At 36.9% G+C, this 20,817-nt stretch overlaps 1 protein-coding gene across 5 annotated transcripts in view; it reads right to left on the bottom strand.

Moving 5' to 3' along the window:
* Positions 1 to 20,817, bottom strand: part of LOC129576133 (protein slit) — a 300,168-nt gene that overhangs the window by 251,437 nt on the left and 27,914 nt on the right. For 4 of the 5 annotated variants that reach the window (XM_055460719.1, XM_055460723.1, XM_055460724.1 and 1 more), the window contains exon 3: positions 2,933 to 3,032. The exons of the other annotated variant lie outside the window; for it this stretch is intronic. The gene's annotated coding sequence lies outside the window, so the exon portion shown is untranslated. The remainder of the gene's footprint in view (positions 1 to 2,932; positions 3,033 to 20,817) is intronic. 5 annotated transcript variants of the gene reach the window in all.

The raw sequence follows: 20,817 nt of genomic DNA, 5'->3' as shown, positions 1-20,817 counted from the left end.
TTAGCAACATCACAGAAAAATATTGTATTTCGTCGAAAATAATTTGTTTTTTTTTTTTTTTTTTTTTTTTCGTTCATCTCCATTTTCGGTGGGAAATGAGAAACAGCACACAATACCGTGTGTCGGTAGTTTGGTAAATGCGTGTGAGTTTCTGCACATCTTTTGTTCCCAATCATAGATGGAAATTACGCCATTGGTAAGAGAAGACAACCGATGAATAAAAAGAAACGGTACAGGCACGCGCAATAGCAATAAATTGGCATCGCACTATACCGGTTTTATCTGACATCAAAACGAAACAAGGCAAAAAACACACGCACACACACAAACTTTACGATGGAACCAAAAAAAGGCATCACTATCTCGAATTTCATTGAAATTTAATAAGTTGTCTATTTATAAAGAAGATGAAGTAGATTTGGCATTAAAATCGATATTAGGCACACGCAACACATTTTGAGCACATATTTAGCAATCGAACGTTATTTTCTTCTTTTATTTATTGGAAATGTTCGATGGAATTAATTTTTCGGTATGGTTTTGGGATGGGTGCTTCGTCTACTGGCTCAAAAATGTGTGTGATTCGTTTGCGTGGGCTTGTGTTTTGATTGTGTCAAAAAAGTGTAGCTGCCTATTCTCTATAATAATACACGTTTCACACTCAGTTTGTCTCGATGGAATTTTGATTTTTGTTGAACTTGCGTTTGTTGTGCATTTCAGTGCTTTAGATTACTTGATGAAAAAGCAGCAGCAACAACAACAATAACAGTATCAACATCAAGCTGTTTTGTTCCCGCCAACAATGATAAGGCTGTGTTGTTTGCGGAGCACTTAGGCCCGATAGATGATGAATATTCAGTACAGCGAAGCCATAATATCGAGACACGAGCAACATGATGCTCATTTCCCTTCTTATCAAATACGCCCCACGCGTCTCACTCTAGAACTCTGATTGTTGCAGGAGTTTCAACGCACATTAATTTTTATTAAATATGCTTGAATGTCTCGCTGACGACCGATTTCTCATCGAACATAATTTTCTATATATATTGAAATTGGACTGTATCCATGCTCGTTTTCCTCCCCTCAAAATACAAGGATTCACTGTGTTAAACATACACAGATACCGACCGATATTTCCAATGATTTACAACATTTTTTCTTCTTTCTATTGCTATATTTATTTGCTGCTCGTCAATAAAACAAAACTTTTCAATTTATTCAAATTCATTCCATTGACTTTGTATTTCTCCACACTGAACGATGCAGGCGAGAGCTAATGCTACAACTGCTGAATGAAATCGATATAAATATTGATTTTCGAACTTCTTTCGGCCGTTTTTACATTTAACATTCGGTATGTTACAACATTATTCGGAACATGAAGCCGACAGACAGATTGTGAACGCTTTGCTGATTATTCCATATGCATTTTTGCCGGCTGCCAAGTCGAACAAAAAAAAATAACAAAAACTTGTTGTCTTCATGTTCTTTTTTTCATCTTCTGTATATTTGTGTATCTTGTTTTGCTATATTGTAATGCTTGGAATATTTTTCGGTTGAGTATAAATTGACACCGCCAAAAACATATGTAAAACTATTTTTCCAATGTTTCATTTTACCGCATGAACGAACGATACAGCGTACAGGCCAGCGAAAACGACGACAGCAACAACGAAGCACAAAAATAATAACAAAACTTCAACACATACATCCAAAAGTAAATAGCAGATTCGAACTAAATAAAAGCCAAAAAAAAGAGAAATAATTCGGAAAGAGAGACGAAAAAAAAAAACAAACACACACACACACACACTCTGAATCTGAATTGACTTTTGGGAGAAAAAATGGCATAAGACACATAATGTTTCACAAAACGGAAGGGAATCGAGCGGAACAAAATGTGAACGATTGACAACAATAACGCGAACATAACGTGTCTCTATTGAGCATATGATACATGAGATGCGGGAAAAATAGAGAGAATGAGAGAAGAAAAACAAACCAATTCAACAGAAGAAAAATATGGACGCAAAGTCATCAAGTTTCACAGTTTAGTTGATTCCATTCCATTCATTTCGTTCTCGTGCCATCACATTTCGTTTTGGAATGAGTGATTAAGAGGCGAACGCATAAATTTCACTTTAATCACATTAACCATTCTGCATCAGCATGAATAAAGTATGTTTGGTTGTCGTTCGCGTTGTCATCATTTCAATAATTTCTAGAGCAGTATCGTCATTTTCGTTGTCTGTCGCCCGACAATAACGACGACAGCAACAACACACACACAACCCGAGCAACAGCAATAACATTACACTCGAATAGCGATAGCTAATAGATAAATTTGTCGATCGGTCGGTACGCATTTTAAAAGCCCATTTCCGTTCATAATATCCATAAAGAAACACTGTCAATTCCATTTTTCCACTCTCGATACATTTGCCTGTCTATTTGTTAGCTCTTTTTTCCCTTCTTCTCTCGGTCTAATTCGAACCTTGTGCTACTGCTGCTGGCGTTGTTGTTATCTTATTTTCCTTTTATTTTGTGTTCGTTTTACATTGTCTTAAGTGATTTTTGTTGTTATTGGGGTCGCATCGACTATTTTTTTTTGTTCGTTTTCGATTTTTGGATTGTCGTCGACATTTCTTCTGCTCTCAATATCGTTTATCGTTGATTGGAAACTGTTATGCATATGTGCTTCGTTTCAGTTTCCATATTGCCATATATGCTGACAAAGTGTATTGCACACGGCATCACGACGCTGTTAAATCGTGCATTTCGTTTTCCCTCGATATAAACAAGATGCACGCCACGCGAATCACATTTGGTAGATATGGTGAACGAAAGGCAATAGCATCAAATCAAATTCAATCAATTATTACAATGGCTATCATATGTGGTAAAGTGCGTTTTTCTCACAAATGCTTACCCTCGTGTTGTTATTGTTGCTGTTGTTGTTGTTGCTGATGGTCGTCGTCGTCGTCGTCGTCTCAGTTAATAAATGATTCGTTATCCCTCGTGTTTATAGTCTAAACGAATGAAAAATTGACGAAATTAATAAAATAAATGCATTTGTTCTATTTTCATTTTTTTCTTTATGTTTTTCGATTGAATGGCCCATGAAATCACATGTCAGAGCGAAGCTCGTCCAGAGAGTGGTCGAGAGAAAAATAGGTGAGAATCGTTTGTCTATTAATCATTTCAAACCATTAATGTCATTTGATATGCGTTCCGATATATATTTTATGGTTTGCTCTCCTCTCCTACCACGCCATAGTTCCCTTTGCATTTCGATATTGTAACGCATAAATGTTCGGTAAAAAGTAAATCGATTTTTTCAAAGGTTCCTTCTAGCAAAAGTAAATGAGTTTTTTTTCTGGTCATAAATGGTAGGGCAATGAAAATGAGCGCCTTTTTTTATCATTCAACGAGTACTCCTCGTAAAAGTGTAAAAAAATTTCTTCACATTCTCCTGAAGAGCATGGAAAAAAAAATGAAATCCATGCTTCGTAAGTCACTATTAATAATCTCGTGCATTTTTAATGATGGCATTTTCATTTGGCGGCAATCTCATCTCTCGCAAAGCAAACTCTGTTGAGAAAAAAAACATCAACAGAGATTCGGAATGCTTTCGACAATTTTACCGTGGTGTATTCATTCTTCTCCCATGAAAAGAAATTAAACAATTCAATTCATCTGCCAATATTTTTTGTCAGCGTCTCCTCGCGTTTCACGTTAAAAATTAGAGAGAAAAGGCCGCAAGGCGCCCACTAAGCAAATCGAGACATGATGCATATAAAATATCGATCCAATGATCGTTAACAACGTCTCAAGTGTTTTAAGTTTCGTTGAAGTAAAAAGAAACAAGTCAACAACAATATTGAAAATCTCAAGTAAAATTTGAAGTTCGAAAAAAGAATAAATTTTAGTGAAAAGGGAAACAATTTAAACGAAAATAAAACAAAAAAAAAATAGCAAGTGACTTAACGCTTGCAAAAACTGACTAAATCAATATTTCGAACCACATCTATTGAAATCGTTACCACAAAAGGCAAAAAACCGAAAATAAAATCCAAATAAAAAAAATCTCGAGAGAGAATGAAGAACAACACTGATAATAATGACGTTTGGCCGTGCTATTATTACTACTCCTATTGATACAGTGCGTTGTTTGGTGTTTTTTTTCTTCATGTTTGCAGCTCTTCCTCGGGCCATTGTTTTGTTCAAAAATTTAATAATAATCAATTTTTTTTTGTGTTGGTTCGGTATTTGCGCGCACGCACGTCACCCGATTGTTTTTTATTGTTAAAGTCGAATGTGTTGTTTTGTGAAATTTCTCCTCCTTTATCGGCTACAAATAGGCTACAGAGAGTAAAAGAGACAAAAAAAAAAAAATTCGGCACACAATGCCGTATTGAAATCCAAATATAGAACACAAAGACTGGCACTAGGCGCGAACGAGTGAGCGACGAGTACCATGAGAAAGAGCATTTTATTATTGTTGAAAGCAATCTATTTTTTTGGACATATATTTCAAATTGACTTTGAAATACATTTATACCAATTTCAATAGAGTTTTTACAAACGTAAAAACATTATAATCGATGATATTTTAATGGGGGCCTATTCTCTCTATTCTCTTAAGATATAGCCGATGCCATTTACCATGTTTGGTTTTGCATTTAAATGAATGTTTTCAAATTGAAAAAGAATCGTTTCGTTTCCATTGATTAAATCAAATGTATCTCTTTTTTAGTATGCTCTGGCTTCAAAATCAGTAAGGCGTGCAATTTTGGATAATACACGGCACGGGAAAGAAAAAAGAAAGAGAAAAAAAAAGACGAAGGTGCGTTCGGCTAAATTAAATGCTTCGCGTTTAATCTTATCTTTTGAAAATGTAAAATATGCCAAGACTTGTTCAATTTATTAACATATATTGATAATGGTAACGCAAGAACGCACGGCAGTTGAACAGACCGAATTGAAATACCGTCGTTGAACAGAGAAATATATTCCTCGTATTTATTTTACGGTGTGTTTATCTTTCGAATGTTATTTCAGTTGGCCAACACACACACACACACACACACTCTCACACAATTCACTTCTGAATCGACCGAGTGGATTAAAGCGTGAATATTTGCTGAAAATCTTTCAGTTTGTCGTTTTGTGTTTGAGCAAGTGCACGTTTGTCACTTCATTGCCGGAGTATGGGAACCGTAAGAGTTCCCCGACACTTACCACATATATCCATAAAATGCAAAAGAGCGAAACGCAAGAAAATTACATTTATTCTTTTGCCATTCATAAATATGCAGCATTTGAAATTGAATCGACAGCAGTAAACGGACACCCTGATATGCACGCACCGACACAATAGAGCCGAATACAAAACCATTACACACTTTGGCTGTGCCACAACAAACCGTACAACACAACAAATTTGTTGAAACATTAAAGCTAAGTGCTTCGATTTGTCATGTACTTAAAATTGCATGCGTTTTGCGCTCCATGCACAAGCGACAATGAATTGCTAACGTTACAAGTAGAACGTGAAATGTGATGAATGCATCGATGCCATGTGATGGATGCAATGCACACGGAGCACATCAGGAAAAACAATTCGCTCTCGTTCCACACACAAAGTCTTACTCCAACTCAGCAAATGCTAAGTATTATCGAACATTGTTTCTCGATATTGTTTCTTTTTCGCATCCATTTGATGTGTGTGTGTGTGTAACTGTTTTCAGTACCATTTTCCAACTGCAACCAACCAAACTAAGTGTCCATGTATTATTAAATCCACCCTTGGTGCAAATGCTTCGCCAATTTTTCAATGGAGCTCTGTCTCTCACTTTCTCACTCTATTTCAACATTCAATTTGTGTGTCTCTCTCATTTTTCGCCGTCTCGCTCTCTCTTTATCTCTCTTTTACTGTCGTTCTCTCCAATTCACTCCAGTCCATTTGTCGATTTTCTATCGCTCGCTCCCAAAATGTTCTTATTGTTAATTTTGAAGTTACACATGTTTGACGGGATTCGGTTTGGAGTGTGTAACACCCAATGGATATGATGATATGCAATATGTAAATCGGTTCCGGTGTGCTATTCAATGCCAATTGCAGATACATGAATTATAATTTTCGGCGATGGCCATAAATTTTCCTCGTTCAACTTCTAATACTTGTCCGTGTTGTAATCTGAGCACAGTTGCAATTCAGACCAGGAAATGCTCTGACGCTCGTTCTCTCCGTCATTTTGCAAGTGAGCCATATGGCAGGGAAAAGAGACCAAATGATCACACACCAAATGGTTCGGCACACTCTTACCTCTCTACTATTGATAAATCGTATGTACAACCGAAAATATTGTTCGCTTTCAGCAGCATTTAAGAGCTATGCCGCACTTGAAACCGTGCAAAAAACGCATTGCATGGAATACTGTGCAAAGTTTATGTTTTGCTTCAGTATTGCATGCAAATACGCAAATGAAAAAATGTCAAAGTCAACACATATTTGCACGCAATACTGAAACAAAATCTCTTATATACTTGTGGAAGTTGCAACGTGTGCGTCGATTATGTGATTTGATTAATGTTTTTTGAATGCCCATAAGCGTTTCAAAGCACATCAGGCGGCACACAAGATGGAAGCATATCGATCGTAGAACCATTTTTGCCCCACCGAATTTTCATCAATTTCACCTGAAATAATACAATACACACATCGTTTTGCATCAACAGGAACCATATTGAAAATCGAATTCACAAATCTGTTTCTACTTTCAATTCGATATCGTCGTTTCTTGATTCTTTGCTCGAACCAAAATCGATTAAACGATTGATTCCACATTTTATTGGACTGAACAGCAAGCATTCTGAAGCATATGCTTTTTCACTCTTTGGTCGATGCAGCTGATTTACGAGAACTGCATTGGAAGTCTTCGTTATTCACAGCAGTTTGCAGTTTATTTTCACTGCACTTCAAGGAATTTGACAGTAAAACGTAATGAGATCGCCTCAATTACAAGCCAATCGGACGACAACGGACGAATGGATGGAAAGAAAACTGTTTTTTACCCTTCGTTGGCTTCTTGTTTTTTTTGAGATTTTGCATTAAAGTTACCAACATCAATGGATTCAACGAAATAGGACATGCCACCTGATTGCTGCCATTCAAACGCGTTCCATTTTCTTTTCGTTTTATCCAAAAAAGAAATGTCACACTGCAATTTGGAACGTGAGCGATCATTTCTTATTTTCATTAAAATGCGATTGTTCACTTTGAACTTGCATTAAAATTGAATTCTCAGTTTGAAAGAAAGAAAAAAAAGATTTTTTTTTCTCACCAAACTGTCATAAATTTATTGTAGGTTGAATTGAAATGTTTATTACTTAAGCTGCAATATCCGGCGTTTGTTCATATCTATAGGTGAGATTGAGAGTAGTGTTTGTTACTATAGCTGCACAGTTAATAATATATTATTAATAATTATTAATACTATATTATTAACTAGGCAGTATTAGCAACTGATACTTTATTAACATCGCCTGTTAATATCGCTATTACTTACTAGTTAATACCGTTATTATCATACAATATATTATTAACATGCGATGTTAATACCGATAGTATAATTAATAATATATTATTAACTGTGCAGCTATATTTGTTACACTGACTTTGTTATGAAAGAGAAGAGTAAGTTTCTTTCGACTTAAAAATGGTTGAAGGCGAGTATGTTCATTTTTGGCGGGTCGTCACGGTTTTTTGCGGTTTTCGTGAAACTTTTAAGAGATAACTGTCTTTATGTGGCAAATTGAAATCATAAATTTTCGCTTGAGCCAAGGTGTAAGCGCATTCCTTTAGTACAAAGAGGCAAAAAAGAACATCAATGACAATTTTTTGCACTCGTGCATTCGATCTTTTGTCTTTGTTTTGTCTTCGTTTCACCGCATCAGTTCAATAAATTGGTCGTTCGAACATTTTTGTCCGATGGTAAAGTTCCAAAGTGTACGACACATAAATAATGAATTTAAATGTAGAGTGCCATCTAAAGGATAACAGTCTTCTAGTAGTTGGCGAACAAGTCATTAAAGTCTTTGTTGCGGGTTTTAAGATGCAACCAAAAATACACACTTCGTCTACTGTGCGCATCCTGCATTATGAATGAAGTGTGAGAACGGTGTGTTTCACCACACTTGTTCCGAATCGGTGTATTGTTCTGTGTTGTTAAAGTGTTCCGGAATGGATTTGGAATAGGATTCCAAGTGGTGGATTAAATCAAGCATAATAAGAAATTATTGCAATATTGAAAATTATGCGAATTCCAATTGTCTAATGCAATTGAAATCTGCCAATTTATTGCTTAAACCTGCCGGACGCATCGGCGTTTGGTCAAAAAGGTAAACTTTGCAATTCAGCTCAATAATTCAATGAGATTGAATGGATTTTAGTAATTCATGGGCCGGCCACACACACATACCACCTGTTAATTTCGTTTCACTTAAGTTTTCTCCCTTTCTATCTCATTTACGGAATTTCCGATGCATTTTGTGCAATGTGTGTTTCAAAAGTTGTTGCACAAGTCATAAACATGCAGATTTGTATTTCTCTTTTGTACTGATGCTTGAAATATTCATCAGCTTTTTGAAATGACAAGCGACAATGCATTAACAACCGAAAGAATTGAGCCAAAACGTCTCTGTATCGAATAACTTGTGTGCATTCTATCGGAACGGCATTTGAAAGATATGTGTATGGTAAAGAAAAATTCTCTCTGGCTTTGACTGTTGTTCATCGTCTCTGTCGTCTCAATCATTCTATGGGTGATTTCTCATTTACTCTCTATTTAGAACACATCTCACTGCATTCGATGAAGTGTGTGCTTCGTGTTTTGGATTAATTAAAGCAGCAGAAAAACAACAAAAATTCACTATCGCCATTGCAAAGTCAAAGCGAATGAAGCATTCATATCGTTCAAAAAAAAAACGGTCGTCTCTTTATTACCAGTCTATATTCCATCAAATCAAATGCATTTTTTGCGTGCAAATTAAACCTCGTCGTCTGCATCGGCTATGAATTGAATTGAGCCAGCCAGCCAACCAACCAGACATCCAGTTCGATCAAGATCTATTCAATGTAGACGGTGAATACGTGTGCCTCTGCGCGCATGCTGTGTGCAGAAAAAAAGCAAGCATACGGCGAAACATTTACATTTCATAAATATTCGTCGTGAGAGCTGTCACGAGGTATAATAATAAAAATTGTTTCGTTCGCGCCGCATGAATCATAAATTCAGTGTATCTGTGCTTCTCCTTCTCTCAGCGAGAGAAAACATGCATTCAATGTAATCTTCTTCATTCGATTTGAGCTTGGCTATTTGAAAGGCAGCGCTCAACGACGAAAATGATATTCAATTTTTGATTGACTTTGGGCCTGTGTAGTGATGATGACTGTGATGATGATGATGTTGCTGCTGATGTTGCTGCTGCTGCGTTTTGACACCGCTCTCTCGAAATCTTTTTGCATTGATGACTTTTTGACGCTGTGTTGTTTTCATTGCTCTTCCTTTCTCGCCATGGTGTTGTTTGTGCGATAAAATGTTGGATTCTACATTCGAAATATACATACATGTTGTTGTTTTTTTTTTCTCGAATCATTCGTGCACAACAAAAGACCATAAAATTAATTTTGACCACCGTGAATAATTGAATATATCTCGTGAATATAAATGTTTAACCAAATAAAATGCATTGCACATTTCCGACGTATCCCTTGACCATCGCGCGAGCATAGAGATATCCTCGCACATCTACCAAACCAAGCACGTACTAAATTCAACCATATAGTTCTGATGAACACAAAAAATGGCACACGGACACACACACACACACACAGAGAGAGAGAGAGAGAGAGAGAGAGAGAGAGAGAGAGAGAGAGAGAGAGAGAGAAAGAAAAGAAAAAAACAATTTGAAAGAGAACTGAAAATAAATGGCTAGAAACGTGCACACATACATTTGGTTATATGTATGACGCTCCGTGGAATTTCTTATTTCGATGTTATTGTTGTTGGTGCTGCTGCTGGTGCGAACCATACGGCAACACATTGGTTGCATAAAACTAACGAATTTTTTTCAGTTGCTTTTTTAAGTGAATGTTGCTGTAATTCGAATGTAAACAGGATCGAGACTGATATGTGTTCCTATGTGTGGTGTGGCGTTGTCGTCATCGGCTCGGAAATTTTTTCCAACTATTATGCGGATACTTGGAACGCGACTTCCGTAATGGCATTGCAATGTACTCAAAACACACACACACACAGTGGCATTACGACACTGACGAAAAAAAGAAGTTTTCAAGCAAATTTCGGTGGATCTCGACCGACAAATTCCAAAACCGTTTTGCAAATGCAAGGAAGATACACAGATCTCCCGACCGAATCGTATCAATGAGTCAGGAGTTCGATTAAAAAAAATCTCATGTTCATTTACACTATGTGTTGCTACGCTCATCGCGTGTTTTCAATGAATTCCGTGTAAATAACACGCCACAAAACAATTTCATTACACACATTTGTTTGGCCGATGACTTCGTGATGAGTATGCGCTTTTATGACTGAGGCCTCGAAAAAAAAAAATCATTGACTAAATAAATAGCAACGCAATAATGCACCAGCGCATTTTTACTCCCAGGATATATTTTGTGTAAAAGAAGGAGGTGACGGTGGATTAAAAAAAACAGCGTGGAATTACCGCAACCGAAACTAAAAACATAATCAATTGATTGTGCCAGAACTTTAACGTTATTTTTCGTTTAATGGTAAAATGTGATTTTTATTTCAACGAATTTTGCTTGTGAAATTCAAACCGACAATAACTCTTTTTAAAGCACTCTTTAAAATGCGTGAAATGAATCCGTTTATTTTATGAATTTTATTTTTTGTTCGTTTTTCCTTTTGCTACGTTGTTTTCTCTCTCTCTCTCTCTCTCTCTCTCTCTCTCCCTCGATGCGGCCATTAAAAAATTATCCGGGATATTTATACAAGTTGAAAGATATTAAAAGTGTATATCCATTAAAAATGGTTAGGTTTTCTTTATTTTGTTTTTCATTCAGCACTGAAATAAGTACACATGGAGCATACAAAAAGCAATAAATACCATTTTTATTCCATATTCACGGTGCTTTTTTCTTCTTCTGTGTGTAATCGAATATCTGGGTTTCGATTTTGGTGTGTGTGTGTGTCGATTTATCTGAAATGTCTTGCTGGGTTTTTTGGTTATGGCTATTCAACCCATTTTTTTTTCCTCGGATGATCGTCAATATTTCATTCGGTTTCAAAGCCTTTTTATTCTTTCATATCACACTCATCGATTCGAAGAGTGCGTGCACAATTCAATTGTGATGACATTGGCACTTGAAAAGTCATAAAAGTGCCCTATTTTCAAATGAAATATAAATTTACTTGAAAATCGAAATGACAAATGGCACAGCAACATACATCAAGAGCAAACAGACAATCTAATGAATTGAATTGAGTTGGTGATGCTCTTGTTGTTGTGTGCAGTTGAATCGAGTTGTGGTTGAAAGTAACTAGCTTTTGTTCGAACGGAATGGTTTTTTTTCTCTCTCTCTCTTCTTTTTTATCGCGCGGTTAATCAAAATTCTAAGCGTTATAGAGTCATTTCGGTCTCTCTATAGCATCGTCATCGTCGTTGCCGTCGCCTGTCGAATAAATCATATTAGCAGTTCGAAAATAAATGGCGTGTGACCAATTGCGTCTTTCGCTCAGTTTCATCGGTTGCAACTTTTACTTCGACGCGCAGCCTTATCAATTTGAATTATGCAATTGTGTAAGACATTTAACATCGTTCGTTCGATGCACTTTGAATACAATAGATGTGTCGAGAGACTGTTCCAAGCTGATCGAATATTCTGTTCGGCGGCATCGCGTTCTTTGACTTCAACCAACCAACCAACAAACAGACAACAACCACAAAAAAGCGCCAAAACACACTTAACATTGTTACTTAGCTGCGGTAAAACCGTCGAAAACAATGGATTTCAAAGGAAAAACATTTTCGAACCGAATACAATGAAAACATCGTTTTAAATTTGGACAATGCGTAGTGTTTGGCTTGTCGTCGCGTTGTTGTTTTATTCAGTTGCGCGCGTGCTTGCTCGTTTGCCTGGAATCGATCGTCGCATCCGCTAATGATGATTATTTCGATTGCTTTGGTCTCACATCATTACTTCTGTTCAGTATTAATTCAAGTGACTATGAAAATGCATCGAATTGAACCGTTCCGAAAATCCGAAACGTGCTTTGTTTAAATTTATAATTCACGTCAATCGTTTACTGACTCACTCACTTGCATTCTCTTTCTTCATTCAGTTGAGCATATGCTGACAATATCATCGTGGCAAATTTCCCGAAAATTGATTATTTTCAGAGTTGAAAAGAGCGAACTAATTTGTCGTTTACTTGATCCAGCCAACCACTTTTCCCCCATTCGTTCGTTTGTTCCGCGTGCATTTCGTTGTATGCAATATGTGTTGGTCTTTGTAAAGTGCATTCACAGAAGTGAAAAGTGTTGAAGGGACGTTCGATATGCTTAATTATTGATTATTGTTTGCCACAACATCGTCAGTGCATTCCGGCGATGGCAAATATTTAATATGATGGTTTTGAGCAGCTTTGTATATTTTTTTTCATTTCATTCCTCGTCTTCTTCTAGAGTTTTTGTGTATTTGGCCCTTTCCCCTCTTTTTCGCTCCAGTTCGATGTGTGTGTGTGTGTGTGTGTGTGTTTTTTCGGTATTGTGCCAAGTAAATTTGTTCACTGCTTCGGAATGAGCTTGCAGTGGTGTCGTACGCTCATTTATATGCAAAACACGTAAAGCTCCGTGTAATTGAAAAGACGCGGTAGACTCACAGTGTTCCAGTATCAGAACACCATATATAGCATAGCATAAAACGAAAAATAAGCAAAACAATAACAGGGAATTTACAAACATAATGGATGCGGTGCATTATCAGCTCTCTGTCTTTTCAGCAGCAAACTGAAAAACGACTAATATAATAACACGGTCGTCGCTTTCTCAGCTCTCTATCTCTCTCGCTTGCTCTGGCCACCGTGTTCTTGTTCCTTGGCATTCTTTGGTTTTATCGTTCGCTTTATTCTGAAAAATTGCGCCCTTTTTGCAAAAAAAACTGTGTGCGCTTCTCACTCTATCTATGTCTCTTCTGGTTTGCTTTTGTTTTGCTGCTACTGCTGTTTTCATCTTCTGCTGCTGCTGCTTCACACAAGAGTTAGTCGGTTGTTTTGACGTTTGTTTGGCTTTGCGTGCTGCTTTTCTCATTGGCAGCATATTGAACTGTGCTTGTCGATTGTCATCGTGCATTTATGTGCAGCATTCTCTTTCACACAATTCCATGGAGGACTTTATCGAAGTTCGTGGTTTCGGCGCTTAAACTAAAACTGCGCTTCGATTCGGTGTATTCACATTATCGACTTGTTTCATCGATTACTGAATCCCTCATTCTCTTCTCCTTTTTTTTGTCATTTCTCTTTGTCCCATTCATTCGCTTAGTTTCCTTTTCATTTCTTTACGAATCAGCAGAGTTGCAGCAGAAACAACAAATCCACCAACGGAACCATATCAATGGAAATGAGCGCGCTTTGACAAAAGTAACGATAATGACATACACACAGCAAGGGAATGAGCAAAATTACAGACTATTCTGGGTGTGCGGTGCGATTGCCATTGCTTCTAATTCAATTAGATGTCAATTATTCGATGATTTTGGGTTTATTAAGGAAAATTAGATATATATTATAATGATGGTGCACAACCACATATCACATCACATTCAGCTATTCATTGAATTTATCGTGTGTTTGGTATTATTCCACTCTCTGCCGGTGTCTGCCCCACACTCCACGCATTTTTCTCTTCAAACAGTCGGGCGTTTTGCATTCGTTAAAAGTAAATCGATTGAAAATGCTTGAATGAACACCCGAAAATGGTAAAACAAAACGATCATTTTCATTGAAAATTAGAATAACTTTCGTGTGTATGTTGTGAAATAAAATACTGAAGAAGAATGCTTGTTTGCTGTTGCTGTTGCTAGTGTACTCACTCCAACGCAAAATCCATTATTGAATTTAATGAGGCGAACCATACTCGATGCCATTTCATTATCTTCGACTAAATCATTCGGGGTTTTTTGTCAATGAACATGATGAAAATCGAGGCCACATGATATCACTTTTTGAGAGAAAGAGAGAGAGAGAGAGAGAAAGCGATTTTAGTTAGCCAAGAGATCATCCTGCGGTCACAATTAAATCCAATTATATATTGCTATATTTTTTTTCGTTCGGAATGAAAGTGCAATTCGAACCAATTTTCCAACAGGCTCGGACATTTTTTGCGCCACGCCAAAAATTAGATGTTAATCACCCGATAAAATCATGTCACGCAACATTAACTTGCACGTAATTTGTATTTTATCGACAGAGAACATATATATTCTCACCTAAAATTTTTGTTGATAACTTAATAATAAACGATTTCGACGTAAATTGTTTCACAGTTTAATACACACATTGAATAGAATTGGATGTATTATTGCATTTCAAATTGAAACAAAACAAAAAAGCTAATATTTAAAAATAGATATAAACATAGACAATGAAGTTTCGGCGAGTGAATATACATTAATTTTCGTTTTGGTGAAAATCTCATTTCTTCTGCTGATTCCATTAAGTGGTCACGTTTTATGTTAAGCATTCAAAATATCCTAAGCGTATTAAATGTTCTAACGGCATTTAATGTTCGCTATTCGTACACAAGCGAAAGAGAATGAAGCAAAAAATTAATGATATTTTGCCAGCCACTTTTCATGGCTCTGCAGAGATGAACTCTAGATTAATTATACTTTTCACGCGCATTCTCTCTCTCTCTCTCTCTCTCTTTCTATCGCTCATTCGGTAGAAGAGTTCACTGGTGAGTGTTGATATGTTGAAACAACAAAAAACCACCAAGATTCGCTTCTTCAATCGCTCACCGGCTCAAGCAATAAAGCTCATGATTATTACGACCACCCAGTCAAAGTCACTCTTTTTCTACTTCGTGTTTTTTCATTGCATCTTTTGAAGCTATTCTTTCGCTATTTTGTGCTGATTTCTACAGCTTTATTTGATGATAATTAATAGAGTTTAACGGTTTGATGTAATTACATTTTTTGAAAAACTGTTGTCTACTACTCCCATGATAACCTGTGTGTGCTTGCGCACACCATCAGTTGGTTGTGAATTATTCAATATTCTTTAAAACCCATTAACACGTCATCATCATACTGCAAAACGACGACGTTTCGTGTTTTTCCCCACCTTTCTCGTCACTTTAATTAAAATACATAAAAAAGTGTCTATAAATCAAATTGAATTTCGAGTGTGTCGATCGGCGCGTTTAACAGTGGTGAAAAAAAAGAGAACGGACGCGGAAAAAAATGGAGCAATTTTGCTTCCGGATCCGGCCGGAATGAAAAAAAAGGAACTCACGGAAGAATTATCACGTTGACGTAACAATTTAATAAAGCGGTTACTTGTGCATATTCTTTTCATTTTTCTGTTCCTATTTTTCTCCATTTTCGAACAAAACTAAATGCCAACTCGTACTGGTGTATGTGTGTGTGTGTGTGTGTGTGTGTGACAATGCAAGTGGTGAAGTGTTACGACCACCACTACGTTTATTAATTCTCTAAATGTAGTGGTTCGCGTAGTCGTAACGCTTCACAATTTTGTGTCAATGGCTTTCATTCATGGACATTACCGTATGGTATCGAATTTTCACTCAACATCCTCGTTCGACGGGTCGTTCGCCAGTTTCATCCACTTACACATGAAAATTGCAATTTTTTGACTTTCGACCAACACAAACAGTAGAGTGTGATCGGTTAATTTGGTGACAGTCACAGAATATCAATCATTCTATCGATCGGTGTTTAGATCGATGGTAGAGATTGCAACGGCTGCTGCTGTTACCATTGCAACGAAAATGCATCGAATGGTTTCCAGAAGTTTGCAATAAGTGAAGGATTTTAATTTCAAGCGGCTGATTCACTGAAAACGCACACATCCACACGCGACATACATACACTGTGAAAATTGGAAAAACATGCTCCAAATATTCCGTTAGTTACACTCAACTGGAAAACGAACATTTCAACAGTCAGAGGCGCTCCAACTATACACTTCCAACACTCACTCTACCTCGTTCTCGTGCTCTCTCTCTCTCTCTCTCTCTCTCTCTCTCTCTTTTGGTATTTCTCATCCGCAACTCACAATCAATGTGAAAATATTTTGGAAAAAGAGAATAAAAAAACAGGAACTACGGGCGAAAACAAAGATGAAAGAAGAAGAAGAACGAGCAAAAAAATTGTTCAACCCAGACACACAGAGCAAAAATGGATGGTTTTTCCCGTTCACTGAACAAAATGTATTATACCCCAGAGATACTACTCTCAAATGGAAATGTATACTTCAAAACGACGTAACATTTGCCGGCGAAGTGAAAAAAAAGGAAAAGAGAGAGCGAAAAAACACAACGATTCAATTCAAACTATTGAGAAAAGGTATGCTTTCACCGAAAAAAATAAAGCGTCAAAGTAAATCTGCTTTCAAAGCGAACTCTAAAAAGGAACAAACGCACCGCATCAAATAAAGTAGTAATATTTATTGGAGAAAGCTGGAAGAAGCTCTCCCATACTGGATTTTTTCCCTGTATAAGGAACAGAGGGAAAAAACATTTTACACGAATAAGGGAAAAAAAAACATGAGGATTTTTCTTCTTTTGGCATTCATCGAGATTGAATGTTTTATGATTTCGCACAAGAGAAAAGTATTGACGTTGGTCCGAAAAATTAAGATTTCAAGCAGCTTTTCGGCCAAATCGATTCAAACTATTCCCATGTCGTTGATCAAACCAACAAAAACGATGAAGCTCAATGGATTTTTTCCATGCTGTCGCTTAACAAGAAAACTCAAGGCTAAAAATATAGAAGAGTAGTACGCCATTTTTTTTACAAATTCCAAGTGAAATGCAAGTTTTGGAATATACTTGAAATTGTCAATGCAACATAAGTGCAAAGGTGCAAATTGCGAATGCAATGTATTTATTGGGGCTATTGTTCGTATTTTTATTGGCACTACATGAAATGTAGAGCTACTAATCTGCTTTTTTTCCCTAGATACTTTTTGAGTGTTGAAACAAATTATGGTGAATTTGAATTTTATGCTCATATTATTTATTTAATTTAAACCAAAGGCAGTATATTTCAAAAAAGAAATTAAACCAAGATCTTGTAATTCATTTTGCAAATAAATATATTACTTCAAAGTTACTTTGATGAAATACATTTCATGTAGTGCGCCAAAAAATAGTTTGTTGTGAAACAACAAAATAGATTAAGTAACTAAAAACTCAAGAACGCAGAGCGGAGCGGTCTTGTTTTTTTTGTGCGCTGTTTTAACTCGTTTCTTTTTGAAAATCACTTTGTTTGTTCGCTTCGTGAATCTGTGTTATTCCGTTACTAACTGAGCGTTAGTTCGTCTCCTCATTTTCGCGCGTTGCATTGTTCGCAACGCAACGAACTGAAAACATAAGTAGTACAATTTGTATCACGAATTTTACATAATTTTCACGAAAAATTCATTTTACTTATTACGAAGGAAAAAAGTATATTTCGCCATAAAAGGGAATGAAATGAGTTGAAGCATTGGTTTGGGATTGGACGTTCATGAAGTGTATCGCACACATGTGCGGCGATAAAGTAACCAAAATGATACTGAAATGGTTCGGTGTTTTTTTTTTTCTTTTCACGGATTCACTCATTTGTTTTCTCCTTTTAGTGTTTTTTTTCCTTGGTTTATTCATCGTCGACAATTTTGTGTGTGTGTGTGAGTGTGTGTGTTCACATGTATGTGTATATGTTTCGTTAGCTGTGCGAGTCATTTTGTGAACGACTACGAGATACCGACTATAGCGCGAAACATTCAGCGAATGGAAATTGATCGTCTGCCACGTGCTTCAAAAAGGTGCTTAATGCTTGGGCTAAAAGCAAACCGTTTTGATAATGAATGCGACCGCGGCGAATATGTAAGCAGAAAAGTTCAACACAATTCCATTGTTTATTGTCAGGCAGGAAAAAAACATGTTTAATGCATTCAAGATGAAATGGAAAAATGGAAAAATTGGCGATTGCGATGAAGAGAAAGGAATGGTGGGTGATGAAGGCGAGATAGAGAGAGAGAGAGAGAGAGAGAGAGAGAGAGAGAGATAAGCGCACACGGAACAGGAAAAAAAGCGCCCTGTTTAAACTGAGAAAACCCAAAGCTAAATATTTTAATGTGTTCCATTCACTTCGTTCGTTTCTTAAAGCTGTTTATCATTACACTTTTTCGCCTTGTTCTCGTCGTCTCCTTCTTCTCTTGGTCGGACGGTGGTGGTGAAAAATCCATTCAGGGAGCCAGAACAAGAGAGGACACACACACACACACACACACACACACACAAAACACTGGATGGAATCCGAATGAATGGTCGAAAAATAAGTGCAATATGGAAGCGGAAATAGAGCGATATGTGCTTGCTGTTATCTTGCCGGTTTTGTTGAAGAGATGATCGTGTGCCTGAAAATCCATTTCCACAACGAGTGGGAGAACGAGTCTCTCCAATCATGCATATATACTATTGCATGAATGCTGGCGTTCAAAGTGTAATCCGCCTGCCTTTCTTTTTATATATGTGCATTTTTCTTTCCTTTTTTTGTCTCGAGCTGCACGCTGTTATTACTCAAGATTTTTTTTTTCCCTCTATAATTGTTTCGAATACCTGCTCTTGAACGAGTGGATGGTGAGACGAGCATACAGAAGAAAACAAAACAAAGAAAAACTGCTTAAAACACAGAAAACACTTGATGATAATGCAAAATGAATACATTTTCAGGCGAAGAGCAGACTGTAATCGACATCGTTGAACATGTTATGCGTTTTCATTTCGCCACACCGAATAAAGGAGCCAGCACGAGACACAAAGAACATAAAAACCCGCTTTTGTAAAGGAAGATGATTATCGGTGTGGATAGAGAAATTAACACACACACACACAAAAGAGAATCCCGTCAATCACTAATGCAAAATAATTGTTCACGCTCAATTTGTGCTGTTAATCCTCTGTTTTGTGTGCTGCTCGAACGCCGTTTACCACTGACGAACACACTCACTGTCAAATCGGTTTAGTTCACCATCGGAATTCAGTCTTACTTCATTAACGAATCATCGAATAAAGTTTCTAAATTGATTTTTTGTCGTTTATCATTTTGGTACATGATGAGCGTGAAAGTAGAAAAAATAGCGCAACACTTTAATCCAACCGAAAATCTTGGATGAAATTGACATAATTTCATCAATTTTATACGACCACCGTCATCGTGTGCTGTCGTACAGATCTGTTTATATTTTTTTTTGCCATCAGACAGATTCTTTGAACTGGTAGACGCTATTCGTTCTTGTTGGGTGAGCATCAACCAAGAGCTCGCAAAAGACAATAGCTGGAGCGAAAAAGAGAGATATAGAGAACGAGAGGAACGCAAAAGCACATACAAACGCAAAGTGTAATAAATTTTAACATAAGCCAGCACATGCGACGTGCGTGCATCTTGTCGTTTGGACACTTTTATAGCTCTTGCCGAGAATTTATTAATATTTAATGCGATATTCGGTATTATGTCAGATAAATCTTATAATCAGCGATGTACATTCTCGAGTTGGGCAATGAACAAAAAACGCTCACCGGTGGCGAGAGAGCCAGAGCGAGTGAGAGCGAGAAAACGAAGGCAAAAAAATGTCACACGGGGAATGAAATGAAAGTTAATCGTCTTGTGCTTGAATCTCGGTCTCTGGTGACCACCAAAACAAAGCCAGAGCGTAGTTGTTGAAATTTTCGTCAAGATTTAATGAAAATGGAGACTCATAAAAAGACACGAACGATGGCTTCGCATTGGTCGGATTTTCGGAACCGAAGGAATTTTTTTTTTTGAGGCGAGGATTGATGAAGCAAAATGGCTTGAATAGTGCAGAAAGGGTCAGCGCTGTCGAAAGGCATTCTATTTTGCGGAACAAACAGCGGGAATAATCTCCAGCTCAAACATGAACATAATATTTTATGGTCGCCAAAACGTAAATTTGTATTCGGATTTTTCCGTTCTTTTTTCTCGTTGCCATTACATTAGTTTTTGTTTTAGATATTGGCCAAGTTAATTTTCGTTAAAAAAAAAACACGAAAACACTGGCTTTTATGGCTTATCTTCGTGATTATAAATCGCCAAGTGAGTTTCTCTATTTGGTTCGAGTGCTTTTGTTTGTGAAATTCAAGTTCGACCAAAACGAACGAACTAACGAAAAATCAAACCGTTGCACTGAAACCATTCGCTCTGACTCTATCTCAAAATGCGATGAACAAACATTCGGAACACGTTTTAATCCATTTTATTTATTGGCTCGTTGCGCTGCATGAACCGTTATTGATGGGAGTATTGAGTACCATCGGAGAAGAAAAAACACACACACACATAAGAAAATAACAAATCGACTGGATCTCAATGAGCTTAGGAAGCAAAAATCATGTTGTATTGAATTGCGACACACGGTGAAAAATCAATATGTGGCCCCCGACACCAGAGAGAAAGAAAAAAAAAACAAAACAAAAAACGAGAGATACCGCGAGAATGGGTTAAAGAAAATGAGCTTCGTC

The sequence above is a fragment of the Sitodiplosis mosellana genome, unplaced genomic scaffold (assembly GCF_009176505.1).
Source record: "Sitodiplosis mosellana isolate CC-2019 unplaced genomic scaffold, AAFC_SMos_1.0 Smas_scaffold_6181, whole genome shotgun sequence".
NCBI lineage: Eukaryota > Metazoa > Arthropoda > Insecta > Diptera > Cecidomyiidae > Sitodiplosis > Sitodiplosis mosellana.
This window is presented reverse-complemented; position numbering and strand designations above follow the sequence as displayed.